Source organism: Acomys russatus, chromosome 8 (genome assembly GCF_903995435.1).
Source record: "Acomys russatus chromosome 8, mAcoRus1.1, whole genome shotgun sequence".
NCBI lineage: Eukaryota > Metazoa > Chordata > Mammalia > Rodentia > Muridae > Acomys > Acomys russatus.
In genome coordinates this window covers 29,243,476-29,264,242 of record NC_067144.1, presented here as the reverse complement: position 1 = coordinate 29,264,242, position 20,767 = coordinate 29,243,476, and the positions used below count along the sequence as shown (strand labels likewise).

The 20,767-nt window shown below is 41.4% G+C and overlaps 1 protein-coding gene across 10 annotated transcripts in view; it reads left to right on the top strand.

Annotated features, from left to right (window-relative positions):
* Positions 1–20,767, top strand: part of Phldb2 (pleckstrin homology like domain family B member 2) — a 218,099-nt gene that overhangs the window by 73,147 nt on the left and 124,185 nt on the right. The gene's annotated exons all lie outside the window — the stretch shown is intronic.

The window sequence follows — 20,767 nt, the reverse complement described above, 5'->3', positions numbered from 1 at the left end:
AAGCTTTTAATTTGCAATTAAAAAGTAAATTACCTAAACTGTGTCTAATATGGTATTTTGAAGGTTCAGGAAGGTTTTGTTTTTAAATGGGGAAAGAAAAAGACTATTCTCAATTTATTTGGGCTTTCTTCCCTTTTAGCTCTTAGTCTCTAACGAACATAAAATCTTCAAGTGGCAGCTGGAGCGTTAACGGTTTACAAGTCAAGCAAACCTATTAGACATGTGTTTTTACACCAAACTTTTTCTGCTATCAGGAAGAAAATGTAAATGTTATGAGTGACAGCCCAAAACACAGCATGTTAAACAAAACTGAAAGTTATACAAAGAGACAGAAGAGCTAGAAGGCAAAGATGAAGGGTAGCAGAAACTACCACTGTTGTAAACAGCTGGAAAACCTGCCCAGCATTTTACCAAACTGAGATTTCATCTTCTTGGCTACCATATCTTGAACTAAATAATTAATGCATTCTGGTGTCTATAATCTCTTGTGAGTATAACATTTAAATCACTTAATTAGAGTGAGTATACACCTTTTTCAAGACTGGTACACTATTATTCATGGAAGGGGCTCAAATCAAGGTCTGTGTCCTGATGACAGGATATCTATTTTATTCCATGTTCTTTTTAAGAGAACTTATGCAGTAGAGAACTTTGAGAAATTAGCTAAAATATCCCCAAACCAAAGTGTCCTAGAAATTATCAATACTTTCTCTACGGATGCACTACACTTTTTCTAAGGAAAGAAGCCCACTATTTTTCTTTGCCTCATATTTGTCCTTCAGAAGATAATCCAGTCTTTTATTGTTTTCCCCGTATCTATTTTCCCCCAAGATAAACAAATGTCAATGAGACTCATATGTCTCATGATGCATCTATGATTTTCAAATACATTTTTTAGTTAGAAACCAAGCAAAGCTGGAAACACCTCACTGAGAAGCCTTAACAGAATAGCATGAAATATATTTTTCAGGCTTTAATGATCATGAGATTTTTAAAGGGAGTTAATAGTCAAATAGACATCTTGGTAAAAAGGAAAATTGGACTAATGTCAAGCCATCCTTGCTTCAGTGGCCTGAAGAGGCTTCTCTTGGTTTTCCTTGAGTTCTCTGGAGAGGATTTAACCAGATCCATTTGTCTCTATCTACCACACGTAGAATCAGAGTTGGCAGGGGAACCAGTAGTCAGGCTTTCTGCAAGTCCCATATTCCTTCCTTGTTGTGTAGCTGTCTATACACTGTGTCTAAATTCTTTATTTTTCATTGACTAAGTTATTTATTCACTTTATATCACAATCATAGCTTCCCCTCCTTCTTCTCCTTCCAGACCCTCCCTCTCACTTCCCTTCCCTGCCCATCTTCCCCTCCTTCCCTTCTCCCCAGAAAGGAGGAGGCAACCCATGGACATAAAGCCACAGCAAGCCCAGGCATATCCTCTTCCAATGAGGCTAGGCAAGGCAGCCCAGTTAGAGGAAAGGGATCCAAAGGCAGGCACTGTAGTAGTCAGAGATAGCCCCTGTTCCCATTCCACATGAAGACCTAGCTGCACAACTGTTACATATGTTCAGTGGGCCTGAGTCCATACCATTTATACTCTCTGGTTGCCAGTTCAAGTATTCATAAGGCCCGATGGTCTCAGGTTAGTTGACTCTGTAGGTGTGTGTGTGTGTGTGTGTTTGTCCTTGACCTCCTCTGGACGCTTCAATCCTTCCTTCCTTCCCCTCTTCCTCAGGATTTCCAAAGCTCTACTCAATGTTTGGCTGTACGTCTTTGCCTATGATTCCAACAGTTGCTAGGTGAAGCCCCTCTGATGACATTTATGCTAGGTTCCTGTCTGCAAGTATAGAAGAATATCATTAATGGTATCAGGGGTGGGCTCCTTCTCATGACATCGGTCTCAAGCCTTCAAAATTGGTCCTCCCCCAAATTCTGCTCCATCCCTGCATATACTACAGGCAAGACAAATTGTGAGTCTAAGGTTTTATGGCTGGGTTACAGAAGGTGACCAGTTCAGGTCCCATATTCCCCAATTGCTGGGAGTCTTTGCTAGAGTCACCCTTATAGATTCCTGGGAATTTCCATTGTCTTCAGTTTCTAGCTCATCCCAGAGCTGGTCCCCTGAATCCACTTGTCTCTCCCAGTACTCCCTCCCTCCATCCTCTTACCACCTCATCCCTCCTCTTCCCATGTCCATCCCTCCCCCACACACTCCCCTCCTTCTATCCCATGCCTAATCTATTTTCCCTTCTCAGTGAGATTCAAGCAACCTCCCTTAGGCCCTTCTTGTTACTTAGCTTCTTTGGGTCTGTAATTTGTAGCATGGTTATCCTATACTTTATGACTAATAACCACTTATAAGTGATTACATACCATGTTTGTCCTTCTGGGTCTGGGTTACCTCACTCAAGATGATCTTTTCTAATTCCACCCACTTGCCTGCAAATTTATGATGTCTTTGTTTTTAATACCTGAGTAATACTCCATTGTGTAAATGTACCACATTTTCTTTATCCATTCTTCAGTTGAGGGACATCTAGGTTGTTCCCAGTTTCTGGCTATTATGAGTAAAGCTGCTATGAACATAGCTGAACAAATGTCTTTGTGATACGTTGGGGCTTTGGGGGGAGGGGGTATATGTCCACGAGTCCTATAGCTGGGTCTTAAGCTAGATCTATTCACAATTTTCCAAGAAACCACAAATTGATTTCCTTTTGCTCCATATCCTTGCTAGCATGAGCTATGTCCTGAGTTTTTTTATCTTAGCCATTCTGACAGGCATAAGATGGAATCTCATTGTTTTGATTTTCATTTCCCTGATGACTAAGGATGTTGAACATTTCTTTAAGTGTTTCTCAGCTATTAGAATTTCCTCTGTTGAGAATTCTCTGTTTAGATCTCTACCCCGTTTTTAAGCTGGGTTATTTTGTTTCTTGATGGCTAGTTTCTTGAGTTCTTTATATATTTTGGATGTCAGCGCTTGGTCAGATGTGGAGTTGGTGAAAATCTTTTCCCACTCTGTAAAAAGTAAAAAATGAGGTTTAAAATTATAAAGAAACATTTTGGTATCTTCCAGCTTTGATTTAAAAATAGCTTTAATATTTTATACACAAGATTCAGATTTAGAATTCTCAGACTGCTTGGAATTATATAGATATATTAATGATGGGAAAAATTAGGCCTGGCTCAATTTTAAACTTTTCTACTTTCAGTATTAGACCCATTCTGTGCCTCATTGTGTCGTGTATAGATTAAACACATGCTACCGCCACACTAAAAGTCTTCCTACATTGGCTACAAATAGTCTTGAGACCATCCATCAGCTATAAATGTATATAATCTTTTAGAAAACAGATCCTTCCAGGTCCTGCACAGGAAGAAGGACTGTACATTTCCTCTTTTAAAGTCCCCAACTTGTAGTAAACATGGGTCAGGAAGACACATGAACTCATAAAAGGTATACCAGGGAAACATCATCAGTATAATGTTCTCAAAGTGACACCTGAGGCCCGGGTCCCTTGTCTTAAGCCCAGCTGTCCCTTTTTATCTTCACGTTACATATCCATGGAGCCAGCTAAGCATGAATCAGAAATATTCTAAAAGAACTGCATCTTCCCTGACTATATTCAGATTATTTTCTTATCAATATTCATTGAAGCAATGTAACATATATATATATATATATATATATATATATATATATATATATATATATATATAGCATAAGCACCATACTATATACTGTAAATAATCTAGAAATGTTTTAACTACACAGGTCCGTAAGTAATATGAAAACACTCTTGCAATTTATGTAAGCTGCCTAAGTATCCACACAGTTGTGGCTGCAAATGATATTCTTTTTGTAGCTGTCACAGTCCTAACCAGAGTTGGCAGGGGGCATGGGGGGGGGTTGTCCACTAGTCTAAAACTCTGGGACACAGATTCTTTTGTTGGCCTTTTCTGACCAGATCACTGGAAGTCTGGAACCACTCCTCAGTGATAACAGGGCATGACTGTACAAGGGTGGTACTTTAATTTATCAACAGCTAGAGTTGTCTGGTTCCTAAGTCACTTTATAATTAAAATAGCAACATATCAGGAGACCAAATTCCAGAGCCGGGCAAGATTCCTCTTTTAGACCTCTGCAGCCAAACTGTGCTGTTTGGGAGGCTGCAAATTCTCTTCCAAAAGTGTCAGAAAGCCTCCTTCCCTGCTGACCTCCGGGAAAGTCTGCTGTTTCTCAATCTGGGCTGCCCGTGTGAACCTGAGCATAAGGAGATCAGTATCCCCGAGGCTGTTAAGACAAGACCAAAAGAGACTCGGTCCCTTAGTTGGCTGGTGCCATAGTTTGAGCAAGACCCCTGGGCCCAGATTGTCTCATCATAATGTTCTTCTTGTAGGTTTCTAGGACCCTCTGGATCCTTCTATTCCCCATTCTCCCATGCTTCTCTCACCTAGAGTCCCAGTAGGATGTCCTATCCTCTGTCCCAGTTTCCTGGTAAGTGAAGGCTTTCGTGGGACATGCCCCTTGTGCTAGTGTGCAGATATAAGTGAGTATATACCATTTGACTCTTTCTGCTTCTGGGTTAACTCAGTCATTATGATCATTTCTAGCTCAATCCATTTGTCCACAAATTTCGGGAATTCCTTGTTTTTAATAGCTGAGTAGTATTCCATAGTGTGTATGTACCACAGTTTCTTTATGCACTCTTCTACTGAGGGACACTTAGGCTGTTTCCAGGTTCTGGCTATTATGAATAAGGCTGCTATGAACATGGTTGAGCAAATGTTGTCTTGATACCCTATGATCATATACAGGGGGAGGAGGTCCCCCTCAGTCACAGTCATAGGTGGGGAGAGTAAGGGAAAAATGGGAGGGAGGGAGGAATGGGAGGATACAAGAGATGGGATAACAATTTAGATGTAATATGAATAAATCAATAAAATATATTAAAAAAATAATACATTAAAAAAGACAGAGAGAGAGAGACTCAGTCCCATCCCCATGACAGACTTTGCACGCCTTTTGTGAAATCTTCCCGGACCTAGCAACCCGGGCCTAGAAGCCTGAGAGAGAGAGAGAGACAAAGATCATTCATGGTTCCAAGTCCACAAGGTAAACAGTGTATAGTGGTTGTGTATTCTCAAGGCTCTCCATAAAAACAGACCCAACAGAATGAGAGACAGAATGAAGGCACAGAAAGAGAAGCAAGGAAAGAGACAGAGAGGGAGTAGGGAAAGATGAAGAAGAAGAAGAAGAAGAAGAAGAAGAAGAAGAAGAAGAAGAAGAAGAAGGAGAAGGAGAAGGAGAAGGAGAAGGAGAAAGAGGGAGAGGGAAAGGAGACATTCTAAACAATTTACTCACATGTTGATGAAAAGTAAAAATTCAAGATCTGCAAGGTAGGTTAGCAGGATAAAAATCCATGGAAAATTTTTCAGTTACAGTTTAAGCCCTGGGGCTGGCAGAAATCTCTTATTTTCTTCCCCTCAAGGCCTCCAACTAATTGAATGAGGGTCAGATCCACTCATTTGTGGAGAAAACTGCTTTGTTTAAAAATCAAAAAACAATTTTAAAAAATGGTGTCCTGGTTGACCCGTGAGGCCAGTCATCATAGGCTTCGCACCTAAAGTGTCTTTGGACGCAATAGTGGGCAATGCTACTAAAATTCAACCTGTGCTTGCCAAGTGTTGTAACGTTTTTAAAGTCGTATTTGCATATGTGTGCTCACCTTACCACACTAGCTAGGAAAATATGGGTAGCTTCAGAGAGGCCGACGGGCTGTCTAACTGTCGGTCCGGAGCTCCGGGTCTGAGCTCTGTCCCAGGCTGCTGGCAGGCAAACTGCTCTGTGCTGAAACCATATATAATCTCCATGAGGCAGCAGCTTTATGAGGCATGACCACACTTCCACAGACACACTATAATGTCAGTTGTCAGGAAACTCTGCGTTTGGCAAATTGGGGCAATATACCAAACCTCATAAATAAGAGCAAGTCAGGTTACTTATAATTATACTGATTGCCCTTCCAGACCCTTTCTGAGGCCAGGCACTCGGGGCATAAAGTTGCGTGTTCATTTCTTACACAGTGCTTTTCCCAGCTGCTTCTTTGCTTTTCATTAGAAAAGAAAGTAACTGTCCATATACACTTACAAGGTAGTTTTCATAAACACATGATACTTTATGTGTGCCCATGTGTCTGTGCGCCAGCTGGACTAACTCAGGGTTTTAAAGCAAATTTTCCATACTCTATAGACACACAAATTAGTCAAAGAAGATAGAAAAAAATAAATCTGTAGGCTGGGAAGTGGTAAATCTAAGTATGACAATGACAGCATGCATGCATACTAGCAGGTGGATTATGTACACATCAGTTTTATTTAAATGTGATAGATGGTGCCATTTCTTACTATGACACTGTAGAAGTTTGAATTACCTACCAGAAAGCCACAGAAAATCAGCCAAGAGGCCAGGACTCCAGCAGCTGATTTCCTTCTGAAAATGACAGGTGGGCTAGGAATAGCGGTGCTGGGGCCTCCTCAGTTCTAGGGGTGTCAAGAGACATGGACAGTCTCGGGAGACATTTAGAGCGGCCTCAGTTCCTGGAATGGAAATTTCTCTTCAGCAGTCACCATGCCACTGCGGATTTCTGGAATTTGCTCACCATATTTGAAAATGTGGATACGTGTCCTGTTACAGCAAAGGTCCAATGCAAAAGACCAAAGCCAATGGACAGAATCTTCCCGGTTATTTCTAGGGACACTGGCAAAGGGACAAGGGGAAGCCGGACTTCAGACGAGTTCGAGCGGATTGTCTCAGCTCTTGTCTCCACTCTTCTCTCCTTTACTAACATTCCACCCTTGTCGTCAATACCAAGGTCATAAAGCACTGTGTTTCCTGCATACTATATCTCAAACATGATACTATAAATAAGTATATAAAAGACACTGTTGTTGTCTTTGAACATCTGTTTAGCTTTAGATAAAAACAAATACAAATTGTCGTCCCTAGGTATTCCTGCTAAACCTCCTCTGAACACCAAACCTTTTCAAATTGACTGAATATATGGTAGAGGACACATAAAAGGGGCCACGATAGGCTCTACAGCAGCTAAGCGATCCTTAGGTCCAAGAGTATGTAACGTGGGACGTGCTCCTGTAAACTAGTTGGCCTTGCTCAAGTCCCTTTTATAAAATACCATTCTGTTTACATACCACCTATATACACTCTCCTGTGTACCGTGCCGTCTTTAGATTACTTAAAACACCTAAAACAGTGTCATTGTTGCAACAAAAACAAGAAAAAAACTCAACATGTTAAGTATAGAAATAATTTTTTTCCAGATATTTTCAATTAATCATGGCAGAACCACAGATACAGGCATCTATCTGGCTGTACTCATAATTAGAACATCTTGTTAAACACTAGACTTATATGACAGTGACACAGGGCCAGAGAAGGAGTCTCTGAAGCAGTAAGCCCTTGCCTTTCCTGGGAGGAGCCTCTGTTGCTCTGTTGTGGTGTCGGATGGTCAGAGAAATGACGTCAGTGGGCAATGGCAGCACCATGATGCCGGCTGTTCAATTAAGGTCTTTTCCATAGTAGCTGCACACCTGGGGAGCTAGAGCATGGGGGGGGGGGATGGTAGTGATGAAGAAGCCTCCTCACCGCCCTTCTACCTGGGTCCAAGGTTAGTCCTCAAAAAGAGTTGTAGTTCTAACAGTTTCTAACAGTTCCCACTGGCCAAACTGGGAGGTAGGATGGGTATTCTCAAATGTGCACACCATTACAGCCTGGCTTTGTGTGCTTGTTCCATCATTTTCTAAAAGCTTGGTAATGTTGCACTTCAATTGACAACTTAAAGCTTTAGGTGAAGCTGTGCCGTGTTGTACTGCCTACAGAAAGGCATTCACCACTGCATGTAAAATCGTGTGTCTGTGTTTGATAAGCTTGTAAGTCAAATAGCACCCCTAATCGCTGGTCTCAAGAGCCCTCTCAGAGAAGCCAGACACCCTGTAGGATAGTCTAAAAGTCCCCAGGTAAGCCCTTACACTTCCACACTGACCAAATACTCTTCCAGGCTTCCATAAACTTAGCGAAAGACCTGTGTATTAATGCCTACACATACATACCTTAATCTACAGTACACACAATCAGTATACACTAACATATTTTAAATTGTTTGGATGACCTAGTCATTGCATAAAGTAGACTTGTATGAGGAGTTCACATACCATTGAGAAGTTAAAAGAAAAATGTGTTTTTTTGACTAAGACTCTTTTGATGTCCCTCACCTGCACCCTTGTCTCAGAGTAGCTGTGCAATGTGTATATGTGGGATGTAGGGGCAGAGGTGGCAGGAGAGTGAAGATTTAGTTTCATCTTAAGTCTGATTTGTCCTTATGTAATGTGGTCCCATCTTGGGCCTTTTAGGACTTGTCTTTGTCTAGACTGATACCAGTGGTTCTCAACCCTCCTAGTGCTGTGACCCTTTTTAATATAGTTCCTCATGTTATAATAATCCCCACACATAAAATTAATTTTTCTTGCTACTTTATAATTGTAATTTTGCTACTGTCATGAATCATAAGATAAATATTTTTTGAGACATGCCAAATGGGTCTCAACCCTCATGTTGGCAACGGCAGGTATACAGGCTGGATACCTTGACATAGCCTGAAGAAGGCTTATTTCTAGACCTTCGCTGTGCTCTGAGAATCGTTGCTGTACTCTTTGGCAGTGTGGCTGATCAGGACTGCTTGCTGGCTGATTACTGTGCTGGCCTTGCTGCTGACGACAGGCTGCATCTGGTCTCGTTGGTAATCTACAATGTGCTTCTGTCAGCTCATTTAGGCCCAGGAATTTCCCCTGATGACTCAGTTCTTCCTGAGTCCTCATCAGAGCTGCAGAACCCACCTGGGGTCCGACTTGTTCGCCCCACACCCAATGGTTGCCAGATCAGGTGTTTTGCTTTGGAATTCTCAGCACCAGAGTCACATTGCCCTGCTAGGCTGAGCTTCAGAGAACTTTCCCCTAGTCTTTCCGGGTCAAATGAGAGGACTAAACGTCTCTGTGCTACTTAAAGACATGGTTAAGCTCCATCTACCCTCCACCACTTTGACGTTCACGTAGGCTCCAGGTTCGGCTTGATTTGCATCCTCACAAAAAGTTGTACTGGAGTCGTAGCCCTCAACACTTTGGATTGTGATCTTGGGAAAGAGAGCCACTGCAAATATTACGAGTCAAGATGAAGTCAAATAGGAATAAAATGGGTCCTTATTCCAAATATAACTGGTGTCTTTTTAAAAGGAGGAGAAAGCTTGGCATGGTGGTGCAAGCCTATGATCTCAGCACTTGGGAGATGGAGACAAGAACGCCCAGGGGCTTGCTAACTTCAGCTCCTGAGCATGCGCTACATGAGACTCTGTGTCAAAACATCAGCAATGAAGAGAGAAGAGTCACAGAGAAAATACACCAAAGGAACAACATCATGCCATAGAGACAGGCTAAAGTGTAGCAGCCACAAGTCAATGATCTCCAGGGATTTGAACTCAGAGAAAGCATTCACAGAAAGTATGATCTTGACAGTACCTCAGTGTTGGACTTCTAACTTCAACCATGAAACAAAGATTCTGCAGTTTTCAAGACACCCACCTTGTGGACCTTCGTTGTAGCAACTCCAGGAAACTACTATTCTACATAGGACAGAAGTGGGATCTCCTGGAAGGAAGCCTCCACTCAAACAAGAGGCAGGACAAACAATGGCTTCTTCTCTACCTAATGTTGCCTTGTATTGCACCAACCTTGCAGCCTTGAAGGCCAGGCATGGAGTCTACTTCCTCAATGTTATACAATCCCCTCTCTTCTCCTGGCAATCCAATAGGGCCCAAAGGGCCAAACTTCCCCTTTTTCCTTTTCTATCTGATTCTGGAATTCTTTTTTTCTAAAATTTAATGATCCAAAGCACTGAGCCCATCTGCTGGTTTATTAAAAGGAAAACAAGAGAAAATGAAGAAAAAAATTCATTTTGTCAAATATTTCATTCTCAAAAAACACAAAACAAACTTTTTGGTTTTGAAACTGGCTTTGCTGCAAATTCAGATATTCTACTTGCAATAGCAGAATGTGGGCCATTCACTTGTCTTGACAATTCCAAGTCTTGTGTACACCAGAGAATATCTTCTGTATCTTTCTGTGATAAAGGAAACGCTCCAACATCAAAGATACACAAGAGAGGGCAGTTAGTCACAAGACCAAAGCTCTGTTGCGTCTCTGTTTCTAGACACTTGTAGCCATCTTGACCTTGAGAAATGGCAGCATTCTTGCCATGCCCTATGATTTTTCCCAGTTGTTGTACTCCTATTTTTCTCTGAAAATCTGGGCCAGAAGCTTCTCACAGATGCACTGTAGCCATGCTGGTCTCATGAAACCAGCCTGAATGTGTCTCCTTACAAATAAATTGTTATGTGATTTTTTTTGTGTGTGTGTGTGTGTAACTTTGCTTAGTGTGTTTGCTAAGACACATAGTGAATTTGTGCTTACTGTATAGGTCATTACTCCTGGCCTTCAGCTTCCATTGACTTTTATTCCCATTGTCTGGTCAACAGAGTTGTGAGTTTGGCTGGCTATTCCCTCCTCCCTAGCTCACACACATTTCTCAATGACCCGATTTTTTTAAAGAGTGCTCACAGTGTTTCCTGTGGTTGGTTCTGGAGTGGGCTCAGGACTTAAAACAAAATAGTGTTCCCAGGTGAAAAGCTTTCTGCCCTTGGGGGACACTTCAGTCGGGGAGACTTCATTACATGGGAAGCTAAGACAGAAGCATGCTCGACTGTGTTGCAGCTGGCAGCTGCCATACAAGCTGAGGATGACAGGAACCATCCTAAGGATGAAGGCTGTGTTCTGTAGAGAGCAACAACAGAAGACATGTTGGGTAAATGAACCCAAAGCCCAGGGACTCTATAGTATCCCATAATATAAACCAATATTTTCCATATACAATTTTTACCTGGACATTTAAAAATATGTCCTATGTGGAAATGCCATTCAGCAATGTCGCATTTTATGTATAGAGACATCAGACAATATTGCCTCTGGCTGTTCTTGAACCTGCGGAGGAGCTGTTCCTGGAGCTCCTACTTGTACATTCTGCCTTTGTACCAACTTCTCTTGGCCTTTTCTACTCTCTGAGAACTTAGCATTCAGTCTATAAATTCAAAGTGTGGTTGGTGCATGGCATACACCAAAGAAAATGTTTTTAGCTTTTAACATTATCAATATTGTATACCCGCCCCAAATAGGAAAAACTCCCTAGTGCTGGGGATGCAAAGACAGGCAGAACCCTACAGCTTGCTGGCCAACTAGTCTAGCTAAACTGAGGAGCTCCAAGTTCAGGGAGAAACTTGTCTCTGAAAACAAGGCTATAGAAATTGTAGATGAAAGCTGGGCACGGTGGTGTATGCCTTTAATCCCAGCACACGGGAGGTAGAGGCAGGCAGATCTCTGTGAATTCGAGGACAGTCTGGTCTACAAAGTGAGTCTAGAACAGCCAGGACTACAAGAGAAACCTTGCCTCAAAAAAACAAAACAAAACAAAACAAAACAAAACAAAAAAACAAAAAAAAGAAAAAAGAATTTGTAGATGATAACCACTGTTGATTTCTAGACTCCTCACAATCCCTACACACATACACAAACACACACACACACCTGTGCACTTCTACATACAATACCCATGAACACATGAATGCATTTACATATACACACACTATACACACAGAGAGAGAAGATAAATACTGAAACAGTAAAGATTTGTATAAGCCTACAAATTCCTATTATTCAAGGACTCACCATAGACACAAATAACCATAGAACAGCCAGACAAACATATAAAATGTTGTCATTTTTTTCTCTTCTAAATCAGATCCTGCATCTTAACTGTCAACACAGGCCCACATTGTTAATATACGGAGACTCTTACATATTGAAAAAGAAAGACCTGTAGGAAAAGTTTAAGACATTTTTTCAGAAGATCCTTCCTGATTAAAACTTATCATGTAGATGGATATGGCAAAGAAGCATAGCTCTTGCATGGGACGGGGAGGAGAGGGAGGGAGGGAGGGGGGCATTATCCATGGAAGAGACATACAGGCTAAACTTCCCCTTCTATTACTCCTAAGTGCTGCATCCTGTTTTTCACTTGATGTTGTCATTCTGGGCTCACGGAAATCATTATCCTGTAAGAGAGCTAGGAAAGGAAAAGACAGCTGGAGAGCATCCAGCTGCTCTGGGATTTTTGGAGATTTAATTTTTAAAATAATTATTTGGGAAAAAAAAGGGGTTATCCTTAACTTCGTTCATCTGTCTCTTCTTTTTGGTAAGTATATTATTATCTATATTCATATATCATAATAGTAAGTTTCTAATGGTCTTATCAAGCAAGTCTTTTAAATAAAGCATCAAAAATGTACTCAGATAAAACTTTATTATGATCTTTGCTGGAATCACCCAGTCAGACAGAGCACCAAGCCCAAGGCATTTTGAATAAGTTCACTCATGAAGCTTCTCGTCTGTGCTTCAAAAATGGTTTTCAAAAGTATGCAGGTTAACTTAAGTATGTATTCCGTTTTCCTGTTTTGGCAACTTATGAAGAAATTGCACCCAACATTTTCCTCTACTAATATAAAGATTTCTGCATAGGGAAAGAAAGAAAAAAGAAAAGAAAACATACACACACATAAACACACACACACACACACACACACACACACACACACACACACACCATAATAGCATTAGTAGGACAAAGGGGAAACCCTTGAAGACCAGTGGAAATGTCATAAGTGTGCTCCATGCCAAAGTAGGAATGCAGGAGCTCTGCCACTCCCCATTCCTTTTGGCAGTTCTGCCTAGAGGTGTGGTCATGTGGTAACCGAGTGGGAGTGATTTAATCGGCTGAATCAGAGCCCTCTTGGCAGAGGATTCTGTGTCTCTCTATTCCAGAAAGCAGCCTACCTCTGGGAGCAGAGCAGGCTACATATCTACACTTTCTAATTATAGGATGGCACCCAGACAAGACTTGCTTGGTGGTTTGGAACCGCCCTTCATCATTAATCTCTTTACCTGTTACAAGCTCAAGTCCGTACACTGGCAAAGAGAACGTATCATTATAGCATTTGGGGGTTTCCAGTCAAAACTGCAAGATTTGGAAAAAGCAGCACTAACACAACTTTGGATCAACAGGTCATTATTTATTCAAAATGAATGTTAAGCAATGTGATTCTCTTTATCTTATTAATATGGACAGGAAAAACGGTCTGAATGTTTCCAAGGACTAAAACTTAATAACTTAAGGCAGTAAACATAGGATGCCCGGGTTGATATGGTGTCCCTTCTCCTCATTATTCGCCTAGCAAGGACACCTATGGCCCCTCAGAATGCTGGCATCGATGCAGCCTTGAACTACTCAGCAAACTGAAGTGCGTAATTGATGATAACTTCCATGATCTTAAAAACAAATCATGGATAAAAGGTGCATGTCAGTATTTGATTAACATTGACTAATGGTCCAAAGCAAAGGCTATACTAAATGAATCCCTTCTGCTATGACCTTAATTATGTTATTCAGAATACTTAAAATGAAAACTTACTCTATGAATATCTGTGTGTGTGCGTGTGCGTGTGTGTGTGTGTGTTTGTGTGTGTGTGTGTGTCTTGGTGAATAAACTGTTGTTTAAGAGTAAGGACGAGAGGATCCCCAGAATGTGCATAAAAGGCAGGCAGGCATGGTGGCCTTCCTGCAATCCCAATGAACAGGAGGGAAAGACACAGGGCTTCCAGGGACAAACTGTCCAGCTGGACTAAGTGACCCAATGAGCTTAGGTTTAGCAAGAGACTTTGCTTTAGTAAAGAAAGTGAAGTGCTATCTAAGATGCCTGATGTCAACGTCTAGCCTATACACACACACACACACACACACTAATGTGCTACCACACACACACACACACACACACACACACACACACTAATGTGCACACACACACACACTAATGTGCACACACACACACTAATGTGCTCACACACACACACACACACACTAATGTGCTCACACACACACACACACACACACACACACTAATGTACTCCTATACACACACACACACACACACACACTAATGTGCTCACACACACACACACACTAATGTGCTCACACACACACACACACACTAATGTGCTCACACACACACACACACACACACACACACACTAATGTACTCCTATACATACACACACACACACAGGCCACATGCACATATGGGGGGAAAACCTCATTTCAAAAATAAAATTGAAAGTTGAAATAAATGTCATATAGAGTCACTGTATGCGTTTATATAGTATATGGTCAAGGAAATATTAATTTGATCATCTATGCACCAGTTGTCTTTTGTGATTTAAAGGGGCATTACAAACTGTTTTGATAATTATTTTATTTTTAAATGAGAATAAGCAACTGTTTGGAGTGTGAACTTAAAACTAACCAAAGGATCCTGTTAAAGCTGTTGATGGACGTTGTCAAAGAAAAGCTTTGTAACGTGGTGTGGAGCTCCTTATGAAGCCCAGAGCTAGCTGAATGGGAGCCGGTCAGACCGGCCTGAGTTTCTCCCCCCTTCCCTGTTTGCTGCCTGTACATCCTTTGAGGAGTTTTAATTTTATAAGCCTTAGATTTCTCATAAGGTGGAAAGTGATAGGTCGCCCTACCACAAGCTTTCTGTGTGTGCGGCTGAGGAAACAAATGCAATCATATTATAAGATTGATAGGGCCTAGTAAACTTTGCAGGGCTTGAAGGTGCTGAAAACACAAAAACGCAATCTTTACCCACACTTGCTTGGAAACAATGAAGCGATACATTAGGAAGTCTGGCAGAAGGAGATAAAAAAACGTTATCTCCATTACTCAAAAGCTCCCAAATTTTGGCACAGCTTAGGTACACGACAAGGAGACCATGTCGGGCGAAAGGTGCCCTTAGCTCCAGCATGAGCCTCTCAGAGCCACCTGCCCCCAACCACTAGGGATTCCCTGTGTGTAAATCCCTTCAAAGGAGCCAGCAACTGTATCTTCTATGGTCAGCTGGCTTCAGCTATGAAGAATTAGTTTCTTTTCCAACACAATAATGAGACAATTGACCCTTCTCAAGGACAGAGTGAGTCAAGTGAGGGAGAGAAGCCAAGAGTAACCGAAGTTCACATACTGTAAACACAGAGCCAAGGGAAGCTGCTCTGCCCTGCCCCCACCCCCATACACACACACACACACACACACACACACACACACACACCACACCAGCTCAGATTGATTTAGAAGAGAGCACTGTTTCCCAGAAGTGACAGGAAAACTGGATCACAAAGAAACCCCCAGTTGATGTCTGTCAATGCATCATCGTTTGATTTCCTCTCTCTAACTTTCCCTATTCCTCTGACCTATGAAGACATGTCATGTACACGTTTAAGTAATTTTCCTCCCTCCCTTGGTTCTGGGAATAGAGCCTAAGGTCTTTTATATAGCAGGCTAGTTAGTGCCCTACCAGTGAGCCTTACTCGCAGCCCTGGGTAAGTTTCTTCTAAAGACTTTCAGATTGGTTTAGCTTCTAAACTACTTTAGCTCTCCCCTTTTACTCTTCCCAATTAAACCTAGAAAGTACTTATTGCTTCCCTGCCAAGTGCCAAACGCTCAGAGAATAAAGGCTCCCGGCTTCCTTGGTTCCCAAAGCACTCAGCATCCTTTTTCTCTCAGATGAAAAAAGGGAACCCTGACAGCGTGCCTGATCAAAGGCAGCGCAGACAAATATTTACAATGCTTCTTTTCATTCTAATTTCCAAATGTTTTTTTTTTCTGATAGTTAAGAGACTCCTCACCCAGAGTTTAAGACATGTGTCCTTAGCTTTAGAGCCAAGATACCAACTCTAAGAGGTCATGGATTCCCGGGAGGGCCTTTGGTCTCCTTTCAGCTCTCAGCTGTTGCACCAGCTCCCTGAAGCCTCTGATTGGCAGAGAGAAGAGCTGGGCAAAAGGGGTTGGCAGGATTGTTGAAGTCTATGAACACACTGAAAAACAAACCAAGACAGCAGAGGAGTTTGTCCCACTTCCACACATCACAGCTACTCTCTCCAACCTAGATAACCAACTTCTTGGATCTTCTATTCTTTGGGGGGGGGGGGGAACTATTTCTTTTAATCCTTGTATTTTGTATTTCTCATGATCCTACTTTTAAAATTTTTATCTGAATTCAAGAAGATTGCTCATACCATTGATCTTAAACTCACAATATAAATTGCTATATTTGTATTACATAGTAGCTTGCATTTTTTTCATCACCAAACTGACAGAATTACTGAGAGAAACGGGGCTTGTATATGATCCTAATATAGAAAAGATTCAGATTCAGCCTTGATTCCCAACTACAGCTCTGTTAGCTAAGCTGTCCTGGGGAAATGTCGATTAATAGCTTTGTCACCTCAAATGATGCATCTAAAGTGGCTAAAATTTGTGGATGTTGTTTATGCTCTCTGTGTTGTTTCTGGGGTCCACAGGCAACATTTGCCCTTTCTCCTCCCACTCCCAGGCCTCCATTAGGTTAATAACAGAAGCCTGAGGTCATTTCTAAAGGAACTTCAGATTTGCAGTTTACAATTGTTTAGGCGCTAATATTGCGTGAAAGAAAGAGAAAAGGAGGCTGAGGCTGGTATTTCTTGTTAGAAAAGACTGAAAAATTAAAACAATCAAGTTCTGTATCTTGCCCAAAGACTGTTTTCTATTATTGTGAGATTATCTGGTTTAAGAGTGGTGATTTCAAAAAAGAATGCTCATGGTTTCACAAGTTTGCATAAATCCTTTGTTTCCAACAGTCATAAGTGGGGATGGGGGAAGAGTGTAGGGGAGAGTGTAGGGCATGCTTTGTCTTGAAAAGAGAGAGAGGGGACTTCTCAAATCCCCACATTTGCTCCAACTCTGCATGAGACAGAAAAAGAGAAGGAAACTGCTGATAGTAGAATCACAAAGACGATAGACTTCTACAGAACAATTTGCACGTACATTTATCACGTATAAGGAATCACTTATTTGAAGCCATATAAATAAAACATTGAACAGGATCTTAAAAGGGGGCTTTTGTAGAGTTCAAAACTGTCTTGTTAGGCTTTGGAGCCAGTATTCATTTCGTGAGGCATCCAAGTGTTTCTTTTCCTCAAAACGATCTGAAGCGATGCAGCTAACGGACGGCTTCTCAGGGGCACATTTCTAGCTTGGGGGCCGAATAGGGCCTCTTGTGCAGCCATTGCCTTACAAGCATGAATTTAAATCCATCTGGAGAAGTAATCAGTAGTCCTGTAATAAACTGGCTTTATAACATACCACTATAATACCCCATGTGGGATCGATTATTATGCTATGCGTGCACTCTACTTAATATATTCCAGCATAAAAGTATAAAACTGTTCGAAGGCAAATTTCAATAAATACCAAGTGTCCTATATAAGAATAGAAAAACAGAGATACTTATCTATATCCATCTATATAAGCAGACATAATCAAAATGAACATGGTATAAATATAGTTAAAGTGGTAAAGGTTAATATAATACACACATATATACCATAGGTTAAAGATATAAGCAAGTTCAGAGTAGGGAAATGAAATCATAAAAACAAATTTTCATATGTAAGATATTATACTGCCTATCAACTTTTATATTAGGATGGAAAACTGAGAGGTGAATTTTGTTAGACCAGATAGGTGAAATAAGCTGCCCTTTAGAGAGAGACTCCCTCCACTGCTGGGATCAGGCGTCAGGAGGAATGATCTAGGCTTCTTTACCTACAGGGCTACATCAGAAGCCTTGCTTTCACCCTCCAGCTCTGCCTGTAGTAAGTTAATTCCACGTTGACTCAGTGTCTTGTTTGAATCCTTGTGAAAAACCAAAACCTAGAAAGTCTGGCCAGGCACATCCTAAGCTGCTGCCAGCAAGTACCACAGCTCTACCCACAATAAAAAGCTTTGGCTCAGCCCCAACTTTATACCAAATACAATTAATCTACACCTAATCATCAGCTTCACTCAGAATCCAACAATCTGTTCAGATGTTACATTTTCTGTCAGTGGTTCTATTTGCTTGTAATGGTTTGAAATTTGAGAAGGCAATGTATTCTCACATTTTCACTAGGAAAAAGAAAGAAAAAAAGGCAAAAGGTAAAAGTATACAGATTAATTGATGTAGATATTTTAATGCCATGCTTTTCTTAGTATCCAGATTATCTATTGTTTCTCTTTTATAACATTTAAGCTCTTTCTTCTTCTCCTCCTCCTAACAGAAATCAGATGCCATGTAATAAAAGAGCAGAAGGGGGAACTAACTGGGGAGGAAATGGTACCAGCTGGGGGTGAAGGGCGGGAACACAGGAAGACAGTGGCAGAACAAAGCGTAATGACACATGGATGAAGGTGCCATGGTGAAGCTCACTGACCACTCCAAATGTCAATCTAAGATATTAATTAAAAAAAAATCAGATGTCAGTGATGATATTGACCTCCAACTCGGCTCTTTTCCCGTACTTCTTACAATTCAGTAGAGGTTAAATAGGACTACCCCCCTCTCAACACACACACACACACACACACACACACACACACACACACACACACACAGTATTCCATTCTACCATAGTCTTATTGAAAGTTATCAGATTTTTTAAAATATTAGTTAGCACAGTATACTTTTATTATCAAATTTTTTCAAGATAGCATTACGAAGCTGAGATGGCCCACTTAGAAAATATCCCATATGAACAAAGTACATGTCAAATTACTGAGATAATTTTGGACTTCTCTTTTTCTTAGTCAATAATCCTTTATGTGTTCCAAGCCAGTTCATCAAGGCCTTCTAAAACGTTCTCTGTCTTCGTAGAATCAGCCTGCCATTTGTTCCTGACCTGACATCCACCACTTACTTTTTGTGTGTGCTATCTGGCTTGTAGTATCCTGAATTTAGCTTCCTGACTGGATTTCATGTATCCAGTCTCTCATTATTCCCATTACTACTATATGGACCCTCTCAAAAATGACCTTATGTGTGTCTGTAATGTTCTGTGCTCTCAATGCCAAAAATGATGATCTTCGCTGTGTACGAGAGATGCTTTACAGTTGAGAGGAACCCTACTTTTCTCCTTGTTTCTCTTCTGTAAAAAATTGAGACGAGAAGAGATGGAGGGCAAGATGGAAGGAAGAAGGGAAAGAGGGTAAGAGGGAGGCAAAGAGACAGAGAGTCTGTCAGAGACAGGGAGACAGAGATGACAGAAACAGAGACAGAGAGAACCTACCATGAACTGTACAATCTGAGGGACTATAGCATCTCTTAAATATTTGAGCATAAGATCCTTTTTGAAGAAGAGAAAGCTGAAGACCAGAGAAGTGACATATTCTCTACCACACAGCTGTGGTGCCCAGGGGCAGGAAGTACCACATCTGGATGCCAGCGCATGTCCTTACTCTATTTCAGTTTAAACCAACAAATATTTATCCAGCACACACCACGTGGAAAGCACTTTATTAACTGTCACAGAGGACTACAATATTAAAAGAGAGATGTGCATCTGACATCTGATAGGGCTTTTCTCCCCAGAAGCACCAATGATTTGTGTCAAGTGACCACCTCCCAACGACAGCTCGTTCAAACTAAACTCACAGTTCTTTAGGTTTAGTAAGACACCCACAAACTCGGTAGTGAAACAATAACAACATTTGAATTGCTCACAGATCTGCTCAGAGGAAACAGCTTGTCTGTGCCCCACTAGGCATCAATCAGAGTCATTCAAGGGCAAGAATCAAAACCATCTGGTGTTGCTTATTCATCTAGTCAGGGCTGGCTCTCCCCTGGGTCTGGTAAGGCAGCTCTCACCAGAAATGCTTCATATAGAAACGTCACTGTAGTCTTCATCTTCCTCACAGCTTAGGTGCAAAAGGGAAACACCTCCCAAAGCCCAGGCAGAAGCCCTTGTTTTCTAACACCTGCTATTCTTGGAAAGCCTACAGCATCCTTTCCACTGTGTGCTGAGGCCAGTCTGAGGGAAGAAGTGTAGATCTCAACATCATGGTGGAAGGCTGCCATGGTCCATGGTACGAGCAGCATGCTGGAGGCTCAGTTATCTCAGGCATATAACCTGCACCTGTAAATATGCTGGCGACTTGTCATAGAAAGACAATTGGGCATCTCAAGTCTCCCAGTGATTATGTTTGCTACATACTTAGAACACAGCCTACAGATAGCAAGTAGCACATATTCATTATCATAGCTATTATTGGTTTTTAAGATCAGAAATGAACAGTAGAAAAGTTGTAGAGTAATACTGGACAGGCAGGCCTTTGAATGTATAATAGTCCTTAAGATGACTTCAGCTATGCACACTATTGAGCTTGATAATGGCAAACAGTTTGCCGCTCTGCAATAAAGAGGGGTGCGAGGGACAGTGTCATTTCACTCATCAGCCTTTCACAAAGTCATTGCTCTTTACAATGCATGGCAATATACCTGTGCTAAAAGGAAAGTGTGTGCACAGCTGGGGAGACGGCTCAGTTGGTAAAGTTCTTGTGTAATGACCTGAATTCAGAGTCTCAGCAGTCACATAATAAAAACCACGAATGCCTGTAGTTCCAGCACTCAAGATGTAGAGATAGAAGAGTCCCAGGGAGTTGCTGGCTATAGTTAGTCTAGCTGTATAAGTAAGCTTCT